Source organism: Bombus fervidus, chromosome 18, assembly GCF_041682495.2.
Source record: "Bombus fervidus isolate BK054 chromosome 18, iyBomFerv1, whole genome shotgun sequence".
Classification (NCBI taxonomy): domain Eukaryota; kingdom Metazoa; phylum Arthropoda; class Insecta; order Hymenoptera; family Apidae; genus Bombus; species Bombus fervidus.
The window spans coordinates 5,730,395-5,754,492 of record NC_091534.1 but is presented as its reverse complement, the minus strand read 5'-3'; the positions used below and the strand labels follow the sequence as shown (position 1 = coordinate 5,754,492).

The 24,098-nt window shown below is 33.1% G+C and overlaps 1 protein-coding gene and 1 long non-coding RNA gene across 3 annotated transcripts in view; one reads left to right on the top strand and one right to left on the bottom strand.

Moving 5' to 3' along the window:
* The window catches only part of LOC139996546 (uncharacterized), a 76,981-nt gene that overhangs the window by 7,760 nt on the left and 45,123 nt on the right, over positions 1-24,098 (top strand). The window lies entirely within an intron of this gene.
* Positions 16,576-18,460, bottom strand: LOC139996563 (uncharacterized). Its single transcript, XR_011802283.1, has 2 exons — positions 18,164-18,460; positions 16,576-18,059 (listed from the first exon to the last, which is right to left on the bottom strand). It is a non-coding gene; the product is annotated as an uncharacterized lncRNA (long non-coding RNA).

The window sequence follows — 24,098 nt, the reverse complement described above, 5'->3', positions numbered from 1 at the left end:
TATATATATTAATAAGAAGATATAAGTTACTATTACAACTAATAAAAGCACAGAAGTATTGAAAAATATATAGAAATATTTGGAAGCAAAAATTGACAACAGAGCTTGAATTTAAAATTTATATTCTATATATAAACAGTATTCTTAATTTGTTCAATATAGCAATATTTTTTTATGATATTTTTTACAGCAAAAAGAATTTTTTCTTTTGCTATTAATAATAGTAAGATTCATTCTTTTTAGCTGCAAATCATTCGCAACTGAAACTTAAAAATTCTGCTCTAAAGATTTTTAACGAAACCACTAAAAAAATTAGCTTCTGAGCTATCCATCATACAGCACTTTGCTCCATAGAATAATCTTTTCACAGTGTCTTACAATAACTAATGAAACAATAGTCCTCCGAAGGACAATTCGCAAAAGGTGCCGTGCCTATTCGTCGTAAGGAAATGCGAGAATATTCCTTAAACAATAGAAGAAACAAGAGAGAAATCACAAATAACCGCCGCAAGTGGAACAGCCATCCCACCTCGTACTGATTATTCCGCGAGCCAGGATAACTTGTTGTTTTATTTGATGCTATACAGTGTTATACAGACTACAGATATTTACAACGATATTATATTCTTACAGAGGATTATATTTACTTTATCGATTGCGTCACACGACTGGGTGACACGCACAGAAACTCCCAGGATGACGTACGAACATATTATAATATATTTTTCACCGCATAGCAGTTTAACGGTGCAATAGACAGCCAACCGATTTTACAGCTCAAGCAGATTTACAGAGGATTTATTATTGACAGTTATCGATGGGAAACCACCGTGATGCAGCAGATTGAATTTAATATATTATAAGAGGCCTGTGCCCGAGATGGCTTTTCTTGTGAATTTTTTTATACGCTCTAATGTGATATTACAGAGCTGAATTTATCACTTTTCTCCATAGTTTTAGCAAATTACGTATAATCCAATTTCTTTGGAATTTCTTTTAATTCTTTGAAATTACTTTTTAACATCACCGTCAAACATTGCATTTCTGTATTTTACTTTCATTGCTGTCCTTTACTATATTAACCAATTATTTTTAATGGTATTGATTTGTGAAATATTAGTTTCTCCATTAAGTGAATTTCTCGTAAACAGTATTATTATTTTTATTATTCTCATTTTGTCTCTGTTAAACAATGATACATTTGGAACTTTAACGTATTGATATTACAAATTAACTATATCCTTAGAAAACATGTATTACTAATTTAGAAATAACGGAGTAGTTTGTCCCAAGTGATTCATATAGTATTATTTTATAAAATGTATTGCTTTATCGATCAGCAATTTATTATTTAATAACGTTAATCATATATTTTACAATCCTTAATCAATATTTTTAGATCAAGTTGAATTTTTTTCTTTTTTATTAATGCTTTATTATATGATAAAACTTCATAGTGATAACAATTTATAAATATTTTATTATCTTAGTAAATGCGTTTAGTAGATATCTAGTAGGTGATTTTTGAAAATACTTCTATGCAAACTGATTATTAACACGTTAAGTTACTGGTTAACATAAGTGACATGTATAATTAATGAGCCTGCCTACTTTATTAAGTGACACTAATTTTTATACATGTGTTAAATTTGTTTGTCAATATCTTAAAGTATGTAGATATTATGATACGTAGAAGGTGAAGTATTTTATATTTTATTTTGGCATTGCAGGATATTTAGTTCTCCTAGAACTTGTACAATATTCTGTATGTATTATTTCAAGAGAAAAGAGGAAAGATAAAGCCATCTCAGTCACCGCCGAACTCCATAGCCATAGTACCACACAGTACAACTCAGGATCTTTTATATTATATTTTACAGATGACAATAGTTCCGTGAGCGCGATGTTCTCGACAAATGTTTCACTATATACTTTACGTTAGAGTCTAAAATTTCCATCAATTTCATAGTTATTCAAATTATTATTATCCAAGTATTAATTTTCAAAATTGTCGATCTTCTTTCTTTTCTATTAACCAGATCATCATTTGAATTTTATTCTTTCCTTTTATTTTTTATTTCATTGATTTAAACATTGAAATATTTAATTATCGAAATATTTAAATAATGAAATATCAAATATCGAGATTTTCTTTTTGAAATCTTCTTAGCTTCTTACATGTTGCGTGTGTAATTATAAGATTGTTGGAAGTTTTACGGTAGACTCCGAGTTCGAGGAAAGTGGAAACGTTTCTCGAGTTGATCGCGCCATTCACACAGGCTCCTTACCTCACGATTTACAATCAAATCACAGATGCAGCTATATATTATTATAATAAGTATATTTACATACCGTTTTACAATAGTGCCGGGGTCGCAACGACTGCGACGAATCAAATTTTTTAAAAACGCCAGACTCATTAACCACGAAAGAGATAGGAAAACAAACTAATTCCGATATTTTCGTCTCGCACGTGGACGGTTTTCATTTCCTTATTGTTACGCACTTTTTCCGAAGGTTTTTCTATTCGTTTTTTAACGCGTGGAACAGAGAGCTTCGTGCCCAGCGCATAGTTTTTACTGACTCTAAGATTAGAATATAAATGTTGCATATCATGTTATTAAGATTGTTGTACAGACAGCCTGTTGCAAGCCTCGGTCTACGGTTCCTCCACTAACACTATACTACTTCGATTCTTCTTCAATATTTTATTCATTCGTTTCTTACATCTTCTTAATGATTATATATCCTTTGATCATCATATGATCTAATCTCGCTATTGAGTTATTTTTTCTGTTAGATCATAGCTCGCTGTAGACATTTAATCAACAGAATTCTCATTTATGTTCTTATAGCAATCTTTCTTATAGCTTCAAAGGAGAAACTGTTCCAGTTTCAATTTCAAGAAAATAACTAAATGACTAAATATCGCTTAGCTATGAATTTTAGATACATTCCATTAATTGAATATCGTTTGTGGAAAACACTGTGAGTGTCAGAATGGAAAACACTTGGAATTTTTTTATTGAAAAATGTTCTACCTACCAATGAGAATGCTGCAGCGTAGAATTCAAGTGCAATGTCCCTTTCTAAATTCTTATTAATAATGCTCAAAGGTGATGTGACAACCTCATCTCTATACAAAAACATACGAATGCTAATAAACAGCGGATAATTGTTCCCTAGTTTTTGTTATGCCATCTGTCTTCATTCAGTTGAATGGAACATTGAGTTTCCTAGAAGATACACTTCTCTTTTTCATCAATTTGCACTATATTAATACTATAAGTTCTCTTCTCCCCCTGAGAATCTGTTACTTGGCACTTGCAATGTTTTCCATGAGCATTGGTCGATTAGGTGATACAGTAAAGTCTCCATAAAAGCTGAGAATTGGCAAAAAGAAAAGAAGGAAAGAGCAACTTGACTTAATGGTAGCTGTATGGTGTTCTTTTCAGCGAATGACAAACAGAGGAATGTGTAGGATTTCAATAACTTTCAAGTAGAGTTGTTACTTGTGAGCAGACTTATGCAAATTCATATTTTCTTGTTTCTACCATTAAAGAAATGGAATCTAATGAAACACTTATTTCAATTGCTAAATATTATGACACTATACTTTGGGTATCTCGCTATTTTTCCATATCATACGCTTTCCAATTGAACTATAATTGCATAAAAAGCATAAGTCTACTTATGAAATGCCTGGGTGAGAAACATCAGCACCAGGCACATGACATAATTCTCTTTCTAAACTTAGTTATTTCTCTCTACAGTTTATCCTATTGGACATTTGGTAAATTCTTCTATATTCTTTATAAATTATCACTTGGATGACTATTCCCAGTAGGAAGAAAGACATGTCACCTTGTATCGTCTCATGAGATTAGCAGGTCAGCAGGTTGCTTGTTTTTCAATCTTTGTTTCATCTTGGCTTTGTACGCCTGCAGGACTAGTTGATTAGGACACTGTGCGACTCTTTTCTCACGCTTCCCTCCATTTCTCTTAATTTCTTCTTGAATCATTGGTAGCCTAATTGGTTGTTTCCTTAGACTTCCGCTGCTGGTACACCGCGCTGCATTCGCAACTGTTCTCAGCGCGGTTGATTGCAATGATTCAAATTTAGCCACATGTTTTATCACTGTTCTTGTCCACAGAGATGAGATAGCTGAGAGCTATCGCTACTCGGATGCTTGCTATGTTCCACTCGAGTGTCCTAATCGTGTCACGGGCGTTCACAATGTTTCTATCTATGTGTTTTTGGTAGACAATGAAACGATCATTTTAAAGTAGACATTTTTAGTTCTGTATTACTGTTGTTAATGCTGTAATGCTGTTAGGCTATACGTTGACGATATTGTCAGCTGTTGGACCTACACGTTCAGAGCTTGCAGACTTGCATACACAAGTACATCTTGGCAACTTTTGCTAATGTGTTTTCAACAGCTGGAAATGTGTGGAAATGTTGAAGCCAGCCAGTCTAGCTGCTGAGAACGTTAACTTGTTAGTATTTCGGTACAAAAATGAAGATATTTAATTTAGATACTCGATTGACGCAGAAATATAAATTATTCGAAATATTGTAAACATTGGGTGACACGAAATTTTTGTTTTATATTTTGAGACAGTCAGTTCTCTCTCTTTTATTTTTTTTTTTATTTTGAGATAGTCAACGATTGCCTTTTCAAGTATAAGAGAAGCCAATACAATAGAAAAGTAATTCCAACACAATGCGATTGGCGGGAAATTTAAAATTTCGCCGTGGCGCTGGTGTCGTCTCGCTGAAACGAAGACGAAACAGATCTTCAACGCTAGGTTTACTCACATTCCCTATATATTCCTATCTCTACGCGTCGATTTGACGTATGAACAAAATCATACATTTAAAAAAAAAAAAGAAAACAATATAATTATACGCTGTTAATTTATAAATGAAACATTTGCATAGAATTTATAATGTTCAACATTATATATCATCACCTTTATTTCACGCATCTTTAACACGTGTGCTGAATTTTCTCTGTACGTAAACCTTCCGATCGTTCTCTTCTTTCATCAAACTTTTATCAAATCGAAAAATTTGCATCAATTCATCTCTTGGCATTGTGATCGAGAAGAAAGCGACTGGCCACTTGTTGCGCCATAGATAAAGAGCTTTCAGTGATGTTGCTTCAAAATCAACTTAGCCAGTGAAATTGTCCAATCACTTTTTAAGACACCATGTGTCTCTGCTTCGGTGCAACATCTTCTAAGTTGCAACATGTTTCTGTCGATTATCAAGTGGAACTGTTGACGCTATCTGTCGCCACATTCCTTGTTGCGTATAGAAGAAGCGGTAGAAGCAGCGATGTCCTTGAAATGTTGATAAGTGGTCTACCAATAGATCCGCCTGTTTCCAATTTCTTCCAAGTTGTTCCATCGTCCGCAGTTTCAGTTTCACGAAACACGTTCAAATCTCGCAGGATCTGGGAATGTTCGTGTGATTCTCGGATTTGAAGATTCCTCTGTTTTGTCGCTTTCTTCTGAAAATCCCTCTTCTATTGTGTTGGCGACTAAGTGATTCCGGATTTTGTCATTAGGTGGTATTGACAATATAAATAAATTTATCATACATAAATTATTAATTATTATTTAAATTAAATAAATATAATAATATTATAGGTAATTTATTTTTTAAAAAGTCAATTTTGTTTTAAATTAAAATTTTATATTCTTAATTAATTTAAAAAATTTTAAAACTCCTTGTTAAAATTTTTAAATAAAATTATTAAGCATATATTTATAAATTTCTTACAAAATTAATTTTATATAAATATTCAATTATATATATATAATTTATTATAATTACAATTAATTATAATAATTATATATATAATTGAATATTTATGTCAAATTAATTATTAATGAATTATTAATTAATTATTTATTATTATTCAATAATTATTATTTATTAATTACTAATTAATTAAATTAATTATTATGTATATATATAATTGAATATTTATATAAAATTAATTTTGTAAGAAATTTATAAATATAAATGTATACTGAATAATTTTATTTAAAAATTTTAATAGGGAATTTAAAAATTTTAAAAATTAAGAATATAAAATTTTAATTTAAAAAAAATTGATATATATATATATATATTGTCATTTATAAATTATTTAATCATTTCTTAAATTTAGTTGCCAAGCCAATAGACATATCCGGACGTATAGAGAAAAGGGCAGTTTGTGAAAATTTGAAGCGACAAGTTGAATTTCGCAATAATAAATTGACAATGATTCGCGACTTCGCGATCATTTTACTGATACTGAAAATACACTAGTAGCTTCGAAAAACGTCTTCACACTGCGGCTGCAATTGGTTGCGCGATTTTTGCAACTACGCGACTCATATACCGAGTTTCGTTTCTTCTTCTGAGGCTTATTGCCCTGTTCTGCCTAAGGTTTTCCAAATTGAATACGCAGCACACGAATTTGAAGATTTGAGAAGTTTTTTTTTTTTGAGCAATTTGAGAAATTTTGTCGCAAGTATGGTCGCTGTATTCTTCATGTTCACTTCCCGCGTTCACTTTTGTCAACAGCTGGCTCGTTTATCGAGTTCATATTTCTAATTATATTATTATATTATATTGTTAAATTATTATTAATATGGTTCAATTATATTATTATATTTCTAAGCCAATTTACCAACCTACTTTACGATTGCGTCAAATCGACGCGTGTCCGTAGAGATAGGTACACCAGGTAGAGAACTTGGAAACTGGAAAGCTTCGAGGAAAATGAATTTCCATGTATATTCGTCTTGTTGAATGGATAGAAGTCGATAGAAACCGTAGAAGAAGAACGTACACGGTTTGTGTAATTTTCCTCGCGAAATTTGAAATGCGTCAAAAGGACGCGCGTTCCGTGAAATTAGCGCCGAGGAGAAGTCGACGCGTCACGTTACTCGCGTCGATGGTTCAAAGGGGAATCCCGCCATTGGTGGGGATAAGCAAGCAGCAATTAAGCGGCAGCTACTTGCGAGCAATTATGGAGTCTTTACTGTTAGTCCAATTCAATTAATTGATATTTTTACTTCGCTTATTAATAACATCGAGTGACACGTGTCTCGAGTTTTCCGATCTAAAACACATTTTTTAGAAACTTTCGATTCACTTTGTTGCAACGTATAATACGATGATTCGTTGGAAGTGTAAACTGTAAATATTTTTCTTACATTATTAGTTTCTTGGGTTCTTTATTCGGATATACTTTTTTTTTAAATTGAAATATTACGTCATACTATTCGACACCTTCACTTTGTTGCAACGTATAATACGATGATTCGTTGGAAGTGTAAATTGTAAATATTTTTCTTACATTATCGGTTTCTTGTGTTCTTCTTTATTCGGATATACTTTTTTTTACATTGAAATATTACATCATACTATTCGAAACCTTCGATTCACTTTGTTGCAACGTATAATACGATGATTCGTTCAAAGTGTAAATTGTAAATATTTTTCTTACATTATCGGTTTCTTGTGTTCTTTAATCGGATATACTTTCTTTTTTTTAATTGAAATATTACATCATACTATTCGAAACCTTCGATTCACTTTGTTGCAACGTATAATACGATGATTCGTTCAAAGTGCAAACTGTAAATATTTTTCCTACATTATCAGTTTCTTGTGTTCTTCTTTATTCGGATATACTTTTTTTTTACATTGAAATATTACGTCATACTATTCGACACCTTCACTTTGTTGCAACGTATAATACGATGATTCGTTCAAAGTGTAAACTGTAAATATTTTTCCTACACTATCAGTTTCTTGTGTTCTTTAATCGGATATACTTTCTTTTTTTTAATTGAAATATTACATCATACTATTCGAAACCTTCGATTCACTTTGTTGCAACGTATAATACGATGATTCGTTCAAAGTGCAAACTGTAAATATTTTTTCTACATTATCAGTTTCTTGTGTTCTTTAATCGGATATACTTTCTTTTTTTAATTGAAATATTACATCATACTATTCGAAACCTTCAATTCACTTTGTTGCAACGTATAATACGATGATTCGTTGGAAGTGCAAACTGTAAATATTTTTCCTACATTATCAGTTTCTTGTGTTCTTTAATCGGATATACTTTCTTTTCTTTAATTGAAATATTACATCATACTATTCGAAACCTTCGATTCACTTTGTTGCAACGTATAATACGATGATTCGTTCAAAGTGTAAATTGTAAATATTTTTCTTACATTATCAGTTTCTTGTGTTCTTTAATCGGATATACTTTCTTTTTTTTAATTGAAATATTACATCATACTATTCGAAACCTTCGATTCACTTTGTTGCAACGTATAATACGATGATTCGTTCAAAGTGTAAACTGTAAATATTTTTCTTACATTATCAGTTTCTTGTGTTCTTTAATCGGATATACTTTCTTTTTTTTAATTGAAATATTACATTATACTATTCGAAACCTTCGATTCACTTTGTTGCAACGTATAATACGATGATTCGTTCAAAGTGTAAACTGTAAATATTTTTCTTACATTATCAGTTTCTTGGGTTCTTCTAAATTGAAATATCATGATATGATAGATTTTGATGAAAATATTAGTTGGAAAAGATCGATAATATTTCCATTGCAGAAATATTACACGGTCTTTGTTTCACGACAGAGGATCAATTGTGGTAGCAATTTGATTATTTGTTTACAGAATAATCGATCGATTGGCTCCCTAGACCGAGATTCATGTTCATATACATATATCATACACACACATACAGCACATAGGCAGAATGAAACAGCGAGCCACAGAGATAGAATACATAGAACGAGTAAAGCAAAGAAACTAAGAATCGATGATTTGAGACAAAAAAGGAAACGAAACGAAGCATACAATTACAGGGAAGTCATTTTTCTAACTCGCAATCTTTCGCTGGGCATTAAAAGTGATATTAACGATCAGCCGATTAGTTGATTGATTGATTAATTAATTAATTGAGACATTCCAATAGACAATGCAGTTTTTCCATTTTTCCTAAACAGAAAGAGAAAGAGAAACAAAAAAAAAACCGCCGAATAATCAACAAATTACTACGGAAAAAAATTAACGGCAAAACCGAAGAAATTACTGGAAAATTCGTAATCTGGGAAACGTCTAAGTCTGGAGAAAGCACCTTTTCGCACCATTCATTCCCCGTGTTTCTTTTTCAAACGGTTTATTTGATCGGTGGGCGATTTGAAAATTGGAAAGTTGAGATGCTTGTTCGAGTTCGACGAGCGAACATGACAAATCCGAAGTGGAAAAAGAAAAAGTAAAAGAAAGGAAAAAGAAAAAGATGGGGAAACGTCGGGCTAGAAATTAGAAATATTTTTGAAACTTGAAAGGGTCAAGGAATCTGGGATTTAGAAAGTTGGACAAATTTTCTATTACCGGCGAGGTAATAACTTAGAGCAAACTAATGAAATTGTCCTCATCCAGATAGGTTTAAGGTTGCAATCATTTCACGAAATTTTACTATGCAGATTTCTATTCGAAAGCCGTGAACTTTCTAATTTTCGATTCAACTAGATTTCCTTTTATCAGTCGAAGAAACAAAAGAGTATAGTCAGAGATTCGACGAGTAGCTACGGATGTTAACATTCCCGTTTTTTCATTAATATCGACTCGTTTCGTTTATTATTTATTTTCCCCGTTATTTATTCTGAATGTTACTAACGAAATGTTCGCAGGATGCATTGGGACGAGATTTTCCCATTCAACTTTTAAGTTTCTCTTTGTTCTTGTCCTATCTGACTCCTTTTGTTTTCGAAGGAAAGTGCATTCGCTTAGTTATTGTACATATTGTAAATTACAGCGATTCGTGTACTCGACAGCTAGTAATTAACCATAGTGTTAGGGCTTAGGGTTAATGAAAAGAGGAAGGAGATTGGTTTCTCGTTCGGAACGCTATATAGTTTTTCTATTTGGAAAAGGATGGTAGTTAGCTTGTTTAATTATTCATAAGGATAAAATCTAGTCAAATTGAAGTTTTACGAAGAATTCACGAGGTTCGACAAAATTTCTCTAACGTGTCAAAAAAGGAAGTTACGTTGCTTGTCGAGTTAAGCTGCTTGCTGAAGCGTCAAGCGCTTTAAACTGAACTCTACGCTCAAACTAAAGTATACGATGACAGGGAAACTAATTGAATAAGGCAAGTTGAAACTGCTCCCTTTTTAAGAATTCCAATTTCTCTTGAACCTTATGATATTTCGACAATTTTGCAAAATCAGCTTATTTTGGTAGGCTCGTCAATGTAAACGCGTGGTGGCTTGCTGAGAAATTTGAAAGCTTCTCTTGAAATACTGCGAGCAGCGAAGCTTAATGCAAAAAGGCAGCTGGCGAAAGTTAAATTTCCATGGAATGAAATACAGTGGAACCTGCAGTGCTCGAATTAGCGGAGAGAATTTTGATAACATCAAATGTTATATTATCACACGAATGAATAATCCAATTTTCTCGATGAAATTCAAAAAATTCTACTTAAAGAACGATACCGCTGATCGTTCGATTATTTTTCAACTTGCATTTGCAAGCATTTGTCGTTGCCTCCTGTAGCGATCAATCAAGCAAACGATGAATTCCATCGGGAAAAATGTTGTCTTTAGACGCGTTATATCATCCAATTGGAATATAATTATATTCTGTTTATGCCTCGAATCGTCTGATTAAGAGATCTTTCTCTAATGTCAAAAACATTTCCAAATAAGAAGGCTTTTGTCGTCGTCAGCTTCACTGTAATCTTCCTTTTCTCAACACGAGGACTTGAAACGTTGATGATATGATTTATCCAAACTCCAAAACATCTTTGTACGTTACATATATATTAACGTCTCTTTGTTCCTCATTTATTTTTCAGACATTTATTTTTCAAGTCCATTGAAGTTTTTCTACTTCTCAAAACACGCACGTTTTTGCTTTTCATTATATCAATTATATTACAATCAATTTATATTATATTAATTGTACATCTCTTAATGTTGTAAACGTTCGTGATTTTTGCAACATTTCCACACCTTTTTCTGACTTCTCTAGCAGCCTTCTTTCCTCTTGAATGCTCAGTGCAACGCGTTTGCCCTCTGACTAATTTGCTCGTTGCACACAAGATATTCATTTTCTGTTATTATTTATTTTATTATTTAAACACGTTATATATATATATATATAACAATTTCATATAACTTTCCTGTATACTCATATATATATATTGTTTCAGTATACTCTACTTTCAAAAGTATTGTTTCATGACAATACTTCTGTCCTTCACTATTATACATCCTGTCTACAATTTCACATCACTTTCCTGTAATGGTATTGTTCACACTTTCTTGTATTGTTCCATGAACAATACTTCTGTGCTTCATTATTATACATCCTGTCTACAATTTTACATCACTTTCCTGTAATTGTATTGTTCACACTTTCTTGTATTGTTCCATGAACAATACTTCTGTGCTTCATTATTATACATCCTGTCTATAATTTCATATCACTTTCCTGTATACTTATACATATATATACTTTCAAAAGTATTGTTCCATGGGCAATACTTCTGTCCTTCACTATTATACATCATGTCTACAATTTCATATCACTTTTTTGCAAACTTATATATATAATTTGCAAAAGTATTGTTCCATGCATAATACTTCTGTCCTTCACTATTATACATCCTGTCTACAATTTCACATCACTTTCCTGTAAACTCATATATATACTTTTAAAAGTATTGTTCCTTGTATTGTTCCAGTATACTCTACTTTCAAAAGTATTGTTCCATGAACAATACTTCTGTGCTTCATTATACATTCTGTTTATAATTTCATATCACTTTCCTGTATACTTATATATATATATATACTTTCAAAAGTATTGTTCCAGTATACTCTACTTTTAAAAGTATTGTTCCATGAACAATACTTCTGTGCTTCATTATTATACATCCTGTTTATAATTTCATATCACTTTCCTGTATACTTATACATATATATACTTTCAAAAGTATTGTTCCAGTATACTCTACTTTCAAAAGTATTGTTTTATGAATAGTACTTCTGTGCTTCACTATTATACATCCTGTCTACAATTTCATATCACTTTCCTGTATACTCTTACATATATATACTCTCAAAAATATTGTTCCATGTATTGTTCCAGTATACTCTACTCTCAAAAGTATTGTTCCATGAATAATACTTCTGTCCTTCACTATTATACATCATGTCTACAATTTCATATCACTTTTCTGCAAACTTATATATATAATTTGCAAAAGTATTGTTCCTTGAATAATACTTCTGTCCTTCACTATTATACACCCTGTCTACAATTTCACATCACTTTGCTGTAAACTCATATATATACTTTTAAAAGTATTGTTCCTTGTATTGTTCCAGTATACTCTACTTTCAAAAGTATTGTTCCATGAACAATACTTCTGTGCTTCATTATTATACATCCTGTTTATAATTTCATATCACTTTTCTGTAAACTTATATATATACTTTTAAAAGTATTGTTCCTTGTATTGTTCCAGTATACTCTACTTTCAAAAGTATTGTTCCATGAACAATACTTCTGTGCTTCATTATTATACATCCTGTTTATAATTTCATATCACTTTTCTGTAAACTTATATATATACTTTTAAAAGTATTGTTCCTTGTATTGTTCCAGTATACTCTACTTTCAAAAGTATTGTTCCATGGACAATACTTCTGTCCTTTACTATTATACATCCTGTCTATAATTTCATATTACTTTCCTGTAAACTTATATATATATATATATATATATAAAGTAGAGCATTCGAGTAACCTTTGACTTTTTTCTTCATTTATATCATCTTGGAGTCTTTACAATTTGTTTGCACGTGAACATTCGACAAATTGGACTGACGATGTTGTTGGTGACTGCTCACGTAGTGGGCAAATTATTGGACTGATATTTGCATAATTCTTGCAATTGGATAAAAATATTCCTATGGGTGTTAGGGTGCTGCAGGTTCTACCGTGTGTTCGATAAGAAGCAAGTGATTAAACGACGATAGTCGAGTGTGCTTGCTCTTTAACCCTTTGCACTCAGAATTTCATTTCAATTTCGTTAGCAGCAGCTGCCAACCCTTTCAAGTGTTTTATTTGAAATTTACTTTAACAAAAAACTAAGACAATTTAGATAAATAAAGGAAGAAAGAAATTCACTTAAAAATTAGAAAATACAACAATAGTGTGAATAAAACTGGTATTTAAGTGTATGATATATCTCGAAACAATTTCCAGGATACAATCTTCCTTTTCTTTTGCACGTTTCACAAAAAAAGGTGCCACTGAAAAAATGTCGACTGAGACTCGACAAAGTAGCTCCTCAGATAAAACTGATGTCGAGACACACTCGACATAGGAGTGCAAAGGACTGAGAATACAAACTTGTACATAGCGTTTTTTAATGATTTTACCTGGCAATTCCGAGAACAATCTGACGAGCTCTCGGATTGGTTAGTTGATCGGTTAGTTGCGAATGCTGATGGTTTGCTGGGAAATTTGGAAAATTTGAAAGACAAAATAGCCAAGCTTATTGTAAAAAGGCAGCAGGCTGATGGTAGATCATCGTCGAATGTATAACTCACGTTTATTATTATTTTCTTTTTTTGACACAAAGTGTAGAACCGAAGGGAAAGAGAAACTTAAGGTGAAAACTAGGTGATATACTAAACGAACAGATAAATTTTGCAATACGAGAATGAGAATTACTGTATGAAGAATTTCGTAGGTAAGAGAAGTATAGTTCACTGAAATTGCGACCGTACAACTTACTAATTACGAATATTACGTATTAAAAATTAATCTTATATCTCTTCGTTCTTTCCTATCTCTTCTTCTTCTTCTTCTTCTTATTCTCTTTAAAATATGTACGTCTATCACTCTTGTATCTAACGTAAGGAATTTTCTACTCGATAGCGTACTCAAACGACCAGTATTTCACTATATTTTTTAATAGTGATTTTTATAACTGTAAAGGTGAGGTAGTCGATAGTGCAATCTTTCGAGCGTAAGTGTAGTTAGTGCATCAGTATTAAAGTGAAAGCATTAGGGATATATGCAACTTTCGTGCAATTTTCTATAATTATGTGTGTTTTTTTTTTCTTCTTTAATTTTTACCTGAAATTATCGATAATGTGATTCTTAGAGCTTCTTTTAATTAAACGCGTACGCGAATTGTACGAAAACAATTAATAGATCGATCAATGCTGTGAGCGTTTGTGTAATTCGTGTTTGTTAAACGTTCGATCGGAAATGTGATTTCTTTTTCTTTTTGTCTTAATTACTCCTCTCGTACTAATTAGTTTTTATATTTAGCGAAGTTAGGATGATAAATGATCGAATTACGAAAATACGGATTGCATTTGCCGATTAGGTTCGCGATATCCTCGGAATACGAACATAGATCATTGAAAATGACTATTATTAATTGCTATTATTCGAAGATAAGTTACTTTCTGCGAAAAGAATCTTCGATTAAATTAATCCAGAAAATTTGTAATATAAATCATGACTTATATTCCCGGTCATTTGTTAATGATTCCCTTTAGTTATTAATTATGCGAAATGGGTAAAAACCCAATAAATATAATGAAGTAATTTCGCGAAATTTCTTCTCGTCAGAGATGTGTAATTACATTTCGAATTTTAATTTAAAATTCAATTCAGGTCTTTCAATTATGGGAAACATCTCCCTCTCTCTCTCTCTCTCTCTCTCTCTCTCTCTCTATCTATATGTATATCTCTCTCTTCCTCTCTCTTTCTTGATTATACAATCTACCGAGATATTTTCATCTTAACGAAATTTCTAATTTCATTCTTTATCGTCGTAAATCGTACTTACAGTTTAGTACGATTCGAAGGAATATCATAATTAGCTTTAAATTAGACGTGTAAATATTTCTCCTGAATTATCAGTCTTGCTATGGTTTTCCTTTATTCAAATATATATTTCATTTGAATATAACTTCTAAAAAGAAAAAAAAAAAAAACAAGTTGATATGAACCATTTTACTATGAGATAAAGCACTATTAAATAAGGTACCTATCTATCTGATATTTATCTAAAAGTAAAGTAAAAATTATGTGGGTAATAGCCGAGCTGTATATTATTGCTTTCCGCGTTGGATAAGAGCCCGGTTGCTAATTTCAGTGAAAACTAAGTCGCCGAACGAGAATCCAAAGTAATACAAATCACATAATGCAACGTTTTTTGCAAATCTACTTGGGTCAAATCCTTTTCACTTTCTTTCTATTAAAAAGTGACGCGAGTTTCGCGCGAAAGCGAAGAATCCTAATTGCAGACATTTTCACGAGAAACATTCTTGACAAGTATTATCGGCGATTGCTGTTGCAAGAAGTGTACATTGTTGCTCCGTAGACAAACGTAGACAAACGCATCTCCATTGGCAACTCTATCAGACAATTGAACGAAGTTGCGCTTCTTTGCGTATGATCAAATCTCCTCGCAACTTTCTTCGCGATTTTTAATGTGAACATCGCAGCAGAACATTTTTGCAACAAATAGAGATTATTGTACAGAGTTCTTTTTGGAAAATATTCGAGCACATGGTATGCGGAGGTTTTTGGATATCGAAATGAGGAGCAATCGGGGCAGCACACTAATTTTTGCAAAAGTCAGGCGAGGGAAAAATTGGAATTTTTGGTAGTTGAGGGGATTTTTCAAAAAGGAAGAAGTATGTTTCTCCCGAAAATAGAGGACGCCACTGATAAAGAAATTAATGATACTATTATTACTATTAATGATATTCTTTATTCTTAATAATAAAGAAATTAACGAACACTACTATGTTGAAATGTTTGTCAGGTTTCTGCAAAAATGAATGACTTTAGCGGGAGAATTAAGGAGAAGTGTCTTGCAGGAAGATTAAGAACATTTAGATTTTAGAACGTTCGCAAAGAAACTGAAGAAAGTTAGAATTGCAATTTTTTTTTTTTTTTTTTTGCAACTAAGCATTCAGAGGGGAACGCTGAATATTAAATTTTAAGCCTTTGACAATTTTGCAGCAGTCGTTGCAATTATTGTAATCCCAGATTTTTGCAAAAAATTACAAACATTAGATGCAAAAGTTTTTACCGAAAATTCATAAAATTTAGATTGTAGAATTTTTACGAGAAACACGAATAACAAACAGGTTTATAGATTTTTTGCAAAATGAAAATGAAGGAAAATTCATGTTCAATAACCACGGGAATTATCACGTTCAATTCCTGTGCAGATCCAAATGGGAAATTATCGGGTAGAAAAATGAATTTAACGGCGGTGTGACATTCCACATAGAAATATTTTTCAAAAATGCAAAATCGACCCTTCGTTTTTTTGCAAGAAATCTATGAAACGAATTCGTTCGAATAATTAAATAAATTAAAGAATTCCGTAAATTACGCGCTCGTATTTGTATTGGGGTTATTTCTAAAATTTCTACAAGGAGTGAACAATATGAAGTGAAGAGAAACGGAGGAATTGGAATTGAAATTTTTTATGTATTTTCTCATTCAGAACAAAACATTGCATGTACATAGAGGAAATACACTCCGAGTGGATTTTCTTCGGATTTTCTCGCTTCTGATGTAGAAATTTTTCACGCTTTAATCTAAGGAAATTTATTTATTAGAATCTATTATTATAAACTGTCCCGAGTGACATAGCGTAGGTATATAAAAATAAGAATGATTCATAACTATTCACACGAACGACTGAATAATCGATTCCTTTCCTTTCTTCGCTATACTAATGTGAATGACAAATGAAAATACAATTTTGTACTTAGGAGTCTGTCTAGACAGATAATTGCGGTGTATCTGCCGAAATCAACTATTCCTTGTATGTACGGTTAATTTTAATTTCAAAAAAGAAACATGTACGTGCTTGTAAACGAATAATTTTTTATCTAAACGTGTAGTTTTGCTTTGAATTCATCGTAGTTGCTTATCAACCGTGTTATGCAGGATGAGTCAGAACACGTGTGAAGCGCGGCAGAAGCTGATTTAGCAGGCTAAAATAAGAAGAAAAGTTTATGTAAAAATATGCTCAATATGATTTCGTTTTGGAGTAACAGTAGTTTTTACTAGCAATTTTTCAATAAGTGTTTTAAAGCGCTTATCTTTAAATTACGTAGAACACCTTTTCCTTTTTCCTCTTCCAAATGATTTCCCTCCTCTTCCGCATTTTCCATTTGCAATTAGCCCGTGGCTGCCTCCTTTTCCTTCCTACTGAGGATATTCCACTTTAGCCACCGTTCTATGTATGTTTTCTTCTTACTTTTTCATAGAGAATCAGCTCATGCTTACGTGCTATTCGACCGGACCTTTGTACAGCAAAGTTGTATAACGCGTTAAAAAAAGACGCGTTACGCAACACTTGTGTGTAACACGTTATACAATTATGTTACATATGCAGCAAGTTATATGTTATACAGCGAGCGTTGGTAGACTTTGTAAGATCAAAGGAGATCACATTGCTAGGCACGCTGAGAACGTTGATCACATACATATGTATGTGGCTGTTCACAGGGTGTATTAATGCAGCAGCGACTGCTTCAGCACACTAAAATAAGAAGAAAAGTCCGCGTGAACGTATATACCTGATATGACCTTGTTTTCGAGAGACAGCTTCTTTTATATTGTAATGGTCGCTTACCTATGTTCAGACAAATTGCTCCAAGTCATCAGAGATACAGCTCACATAGAAGCATGAATGCATCGCGTCATATATCGTCGAAATTGTCCCAACAGTTTACGCGGATTTGTCGGTAACTTTGATCGTCACGCTGACAAAGAATTTCAGCACTGTCGATTGAAGTTTTATGGACAAAAGATTTTTAATGTCTCAGAACTAATAATCGAATGGATTCAGGTCCGGAAAGCGAGCTAGTCAGGAAATAAGATCAGCATGACCATTCGCCAGGAAATTGTCGATCTAAGCAATGCATAGCGTTGCAAATTAAGCTGCAATTCGAAATTCCCTCTTATTTTGGTGTACTGTATCCTTCGGTCTACTACAACCTTTGTAGTTGTCACATGACTCGTGACTCACTGTCATGTCAACTGACTTACACTGTATATTACTTTGTCAGTCGACATTTAAGAACTTCTACAGGCTTATTCTGAAACTCACTGTTTTAGGTTATGTTTAATATTTGCCATGGCGAAAGCGGTGTCTCTGATTAGCCAATCATTGGAAGCCTGTTCTCATTGGTCCAGTTGCGACCGGTTGATCGGAAGACAATTCTCATTGGCCCCTTAGAGGCACCGACTGATCCATAAAGAATGTGCACATAACCTGAAGTACTAGGTTTCAGAATATCCAGCGAACAAAATGTAAACAGTATATAAAATCATCGATAATTCTAAGAGATCAGCTACGATGAATTCATAAAACCGTTGTGGATGTCCTAAATCAGTTAATTTGCTTGAAACTGTGTAATTTATTTTAAAGTATGACATTGTAGCTTTCATCGTAGTATTATTTTATTACTTTCTATCTAACTTCGTAAACGGATACGTGATAAATAGGAGATAAGTATTAGCTTATTAAAGTACTAATAAGTGCATTTTTCATTGCATTTCTAGTGTTGTCTCTTTGAGAGTTGATCATTGCCCATTTACTTGTAGCACAAACACTCTGAATCTTTACGATTTTTTCGATCGTAACAGAAAGGTGGATATTCGAAGAATGTGTCGTACAATATTTTACTAAGTAATTGCTGAATAATTGAAGAATTAAGACGAGCAATTATCTGTACAGATTGAACTACGAGATAAGAACAGAGAGCAACAACTGTATGGATCTTTTGCAGTTCGATGTAACGTTTTGTTTATCGCTGCGAGACGCAGAAGCTGCGTGTATTTTTCTACGTTATTTTGCAAACGTAATTTAGAAAAAACATTATGTTCGAAAGTGCGGAGTGTCGACGAGTAAAACGTTTTGTATTCCACATAATTGTAAACAATAAATAATTAAGCTTCTGTGAGTTTGCCAGAATAGAAATGGAAACGTATTAAACGTCAATCCTTCTTTGTATACGAATTAATTATTTATTGTTGAAGGTAACGGATGTGAATTAAGTTTAAACGAATTTAACTGCAAATTGTTTAAAAAATCGATCGACAAAGTTCCTTTCTCGATTCTCCATGAAATCGCTTAGCTAACTAATTGATCGTTTCTTTGGTTAATTGATTAACCGAGGAAAATGATTACCGCGATACTTAACAAAGTGTTTGATTAAATGATTGTCCGATCGAACGTCGTTTATTCGGAACAAGTTTCACATGTCCGCGAATTTTCTGTATAAAATTCTGTTAAACGCGCTCTAACGAAACACTCAAATGTTTCTGCGTTATTTTGAGTTCCTATCTTATTTAATTCTTCGATCTTATTCTTTAAGTTGACAATCGCGAACGTAAACGATCGTATTTTTTTTTTAATTCGACTTTACGACGATTTTTATATGCTTACATTTATTTCTAAAAGCCAGATGAGTGTAGATATTTTTTAGTTAACGATTGATTATATCACTAATCTACCAATAATTACTCCGTAAGTCTTTTTTTCTAATAAAATATGTGAATATTTGTTGGATGATTCTTTCTTACACGATCAATATTTTCCTAATTTACCGTGTGCATTTCAAATCTCACGACGCTACACATTCGAAATGTTAGGAAAATGTTTCAGGTCATATTTCATGGAATGAAAGCCACGTTTAAGAAGCAATATAGCCAAAAGTTTTTTTTTGGCATTTTAATCAAGATCCATATCATTTAAGAATACTGTTCAATCCTCCATGGACAAATCTAGCTTTTGTAATAGAATGTTCCCTCATGTACTTTCATTGCTACCGTCGCATAATTCTATTCTTGTGTTTCCAATTGTGTCTTGCACAATTACGCAAAACAGACAATTGGGGAGAAAGAGAAAAAATAATTTTAAAGACAGTGACAGTGTCTTGTAAGAGACAGCAGGGGACGCACCTGTTGTTCCAAAGGTTTCCTCCTTTTTCCAAGGAAATAAATGTGCAACATTTTTCATTTTATATTATTTTATTGAATTATTTTGTTCCAATAGAACAAATTACGTGTGATCTATTTTCCTCTAAAATCAATAAAATAATATAAAACAAAGGATGTTGTGCATCTAATATTTTCTTATTAAATGAAAGAAGCTTTTGGGATAACCTAACATTTGGGTGTGTCCATTGTTGTTAGAGCAAATAATAGGCTCTTCATTTCTTTTAAATGAAATACTAATCCTTCCACGAAAACACAGTTTGGAAGAGTTCTATTAGTTGAGAATATTCTCGAGATAGACCCAGGTCTCTGTGCAATGTGATTTTGAGAACATCAAAGGCTGCAGCTGCTTTACCATAGCAGCTATTTCCTATGTACAATTGCTTCCACACTTTGTCGCTCTGTCTTTCTTCTGCACGTATATTGAAATTGCAGAAGTACAGAAATTTTATGTAAAAAATTATCTCGATGTCTTAATTTGCTCACGGACAACGTTCATAGCTTAAATAGCTTAAGCAATTGCCCACTTGATAATATTCCAGACATTCGATCGAGAACAGTCACTTACCTGTTGATGTTCAAACGATGGTACAAGATAACATCAGGATCGTTAGAAACAGAAAAATGGTCGGTGAACGCATGGGGGCGCCATCAACTCACTGTAATTATCGGTGTCGTGCAAAAGTCTGTCTGCTTTCAGCATTTCAGGAAGCACAGCGATGCAAAATAAACGACAATTCCATCTTGCCCCATATTATTCTTTTATTTTCTTATTGTATCGACGTTTTTTGCAGAGTGACAATTTGTGAACAATTTTTAAACAATTTTTAAAGAATCAGTGTTAGTGCAGAGTTAATTTGAAACAATATTTCCAATTAATATATTTCGAACGAAATATATCGAACACATGGAGGATTTAACTGTAAAGACACAACTCGTGATCAGTTTGGAAAAAATTTTGCGTGTCGACAAAATCGTTTTACATGCGTCTGAATGTAAAACTCAAAATGAGTTTAAATCAGAAAAATTACTGTAACTACCATAATCGATCCATTCTCAACACGAGTAAGAAGGCACTTTAAAAAAATAGAAAAAAGAAATTCTTACGATGATTTCTGCAAGGAAGTATATTGTATTTCTTTGTGTAAGAATATTTGTTACAAAATTTGTTGCATCCATAAAGCATCATCCAACAACTTAAAAGAACGAATAATCTGTCAGCAGATGTATCGATTAATCGTCTACGTAACGATGTTAAGTACTTGTACTTTCGTTTCAAACTTTTACAAGATCAAGCTCCTTTTCTCGAATGTAAACGTAAAAACAAGACTTAGAGAAACAGCTCTCTGAACGATGGACAGCTGGTTTCGAAGAATTAACGATAGATATTTAATATAGGTAATCACCGGGCTCGGGATATCGACACAGATACACGTGCAACTACGTAAGTGTGTTTACAATTTCTGATGATTTGGAACTGGTGTGTTTGTATCGATATTCCGATCCACGTTAACTGTATGCGACCTTTTAATTGTCAGCGCGAAGATATCAATGAATAAAGATATTCAAATTTGTACGTCAGCTTCGATATAGTTATTTCACGTTTCACATTTCGATTATTTAGCCGGTTAGAAGCTCGTCGAAAGTTCGAGCAACCATGTTTATTATTTACGCGCCGACGAAAGCGTATTGATTTCAGTTTTGTTAAGTCTGCTTCGGGCTAGAAATTTCAGCCGCGTTATGATTCGTAGTTGAGGTTTCAATTTTCAGTTCAATGTTTTCCACGCATACGCTTGCCAATGATTAACACTTTACCGACCGATAACCGATTAATCGGTTTTTTTGTCGCCGACGCTTACCGATCGATAGCCTATTAATCGGCTTCTTGTCGCCGACGCTTACCGATCGATAGCCTATTAATCGGTTTTTCGTCGCCGATAATCTTTTTCATTATTTGAGCAGTAATTTGCCATTTAGTACTAAGATACCTTGCTCAGTTGCGTCAGTTGCGTTGCTTTGTAAGCTCCCACAGTTTTATACCAATTTGAAAAACTTACCGTTCGCGATGAACGAAAAGAATGGTACAAAAGAGAGTGTAAACTGAAACAAAGGCGGCGCCAGGGAGAATCTGCGGTCTAAATTGCCGGTCGGACGTGCGTATGCTGTTGAACCGCTAGCGGTCAGTAAAGTGTTAAGTAACAAATGCTTTACTTGAAGGCTTCTTTTCAGACAGTGACGATCAATTTAATGCTTGAAACAAGCAACGTATATTTATGAAACGTCAGCTTAGGTTTAGACATTTCTTTCCATTTGTTAGCAAAATTTTCAAATATTTCTATTCCAGTCAACAGGTTGTTCGAAATGTTTGCGAAATATTATCCAGATATTTGTAAGCGCGTGTCCCTTCAAAGTCACGTTACTCGACTATTTCATCCCACACTTCGTGTAATTACACGAAATATTGATCGAATTATGTCACTCTAAATATTAACGCACCACGTTACTTGTAAATCGCCTTAAAAATTTTATTTTAATAATTTAATCTAATTTTTATTACCTCTTAATTACCATGTGAAAATGTCAACATTATTTTGATCGACTTACAACAACATCGACAAAGCTTGCGTGTTTACGATTTTGCAAACATATCGTTCCGTTTCGATTTTATTTTAATTTTAAGTTCCGCAGCGTAAAGTGTTCAGCATGAAGATCTCCTTCAGCGAAGATTATTTAAACACGAGACGAAGATTTGTTAGAAACGAACGAATTTCTATCAGCTTTATTTAATAAATATTACCTTTCGAAAGTTGTAGACGTGAGATATCGTTGAAAACGGATATACGTGTTTTATCGAGAGATCTGTAATTTTCAGAAACATCACAGGACTACTGTGTTACAAGCGAAGCGTACTTTTTGAACGATAATTACAGGCAAACGTTCCTCCCCAACTTTCTCTTTCTCTTCACCTCGTCGCTCTTTAATTTAGATAGAAGAAGAACCTCCTTCTGATTGGTCTTCTGAATTTCACCCCTTCTTCCAATTAAACAGTTCCCCCCTCTTTTTTGTTTTAAATGTATTTGCGGCCAGTGTGTCATTTCACGAGAATCTGGAGAAATACGTTGGTGGACGAGTTACACAGACTTAAAAAGTGCGAGCGAAAGGAGCTGCACTGAGACATTGAAATGCTTGAGAACTACACAGTTTGTGGTACGAGAGCGAGCTCGTCAAACATTCGCATAGAATCTGTTTATCGTACAGAATGTTATCGAAAGTACGAAAACGAAGACACGTAGAAATGTGTTCAATATTTTCAGATTTCAAACTCTCGTGTGATTGTCAGATGATTTTGGTACATGAGTGTCACATCCGTACGATTGGCTGATCGAATTGAACGATTTGCGGTTAGATTTTGCGAGTTGACAGTTGGAACTCGCGAGTTGATTGGTCAGTTCGATCAGCCAACCGGAACATCGCTCGGTAAAAGTGGAAACCACGCGGCCAGGGACTCTCGATTTTAGGTCTCCGCTAAAGAAGCAGACTGCGATGTCCAGGAAACGTTGGCACGAAGTGCAAGTACAACAGCTACGCGATTGTTAAAAAAGACAATATTATGACTGTTTTATTATTTATTCAGTTAGTATGACTGTTTTACGTTTATTTAGTAACAAATATTTGAAATAAAACGATAGGTACAAATATGTCTGAACGAACAGGTACAAATATGAAGAAACGAAAGAGGAGGCCGAGAGCTAACAGAACAAGCAGAGTGTAAAATTTTGGAAAAATTGGGAAAATAGATACTGAGGATAGGAGGAAGGAAGAAGGTGTGATCAGTGCGAGGCTGAAAGTTAGAACAGTACATTGTGTTGCTGCCTCTCTGCCTCTAGAGAGGAGCTTCGTGACTTTGTACCATGCGCAAACGTACAGTCACATTAAACTGTCACGTGAAAATGTACCTTTGCGCCCAGTTCCCACCTT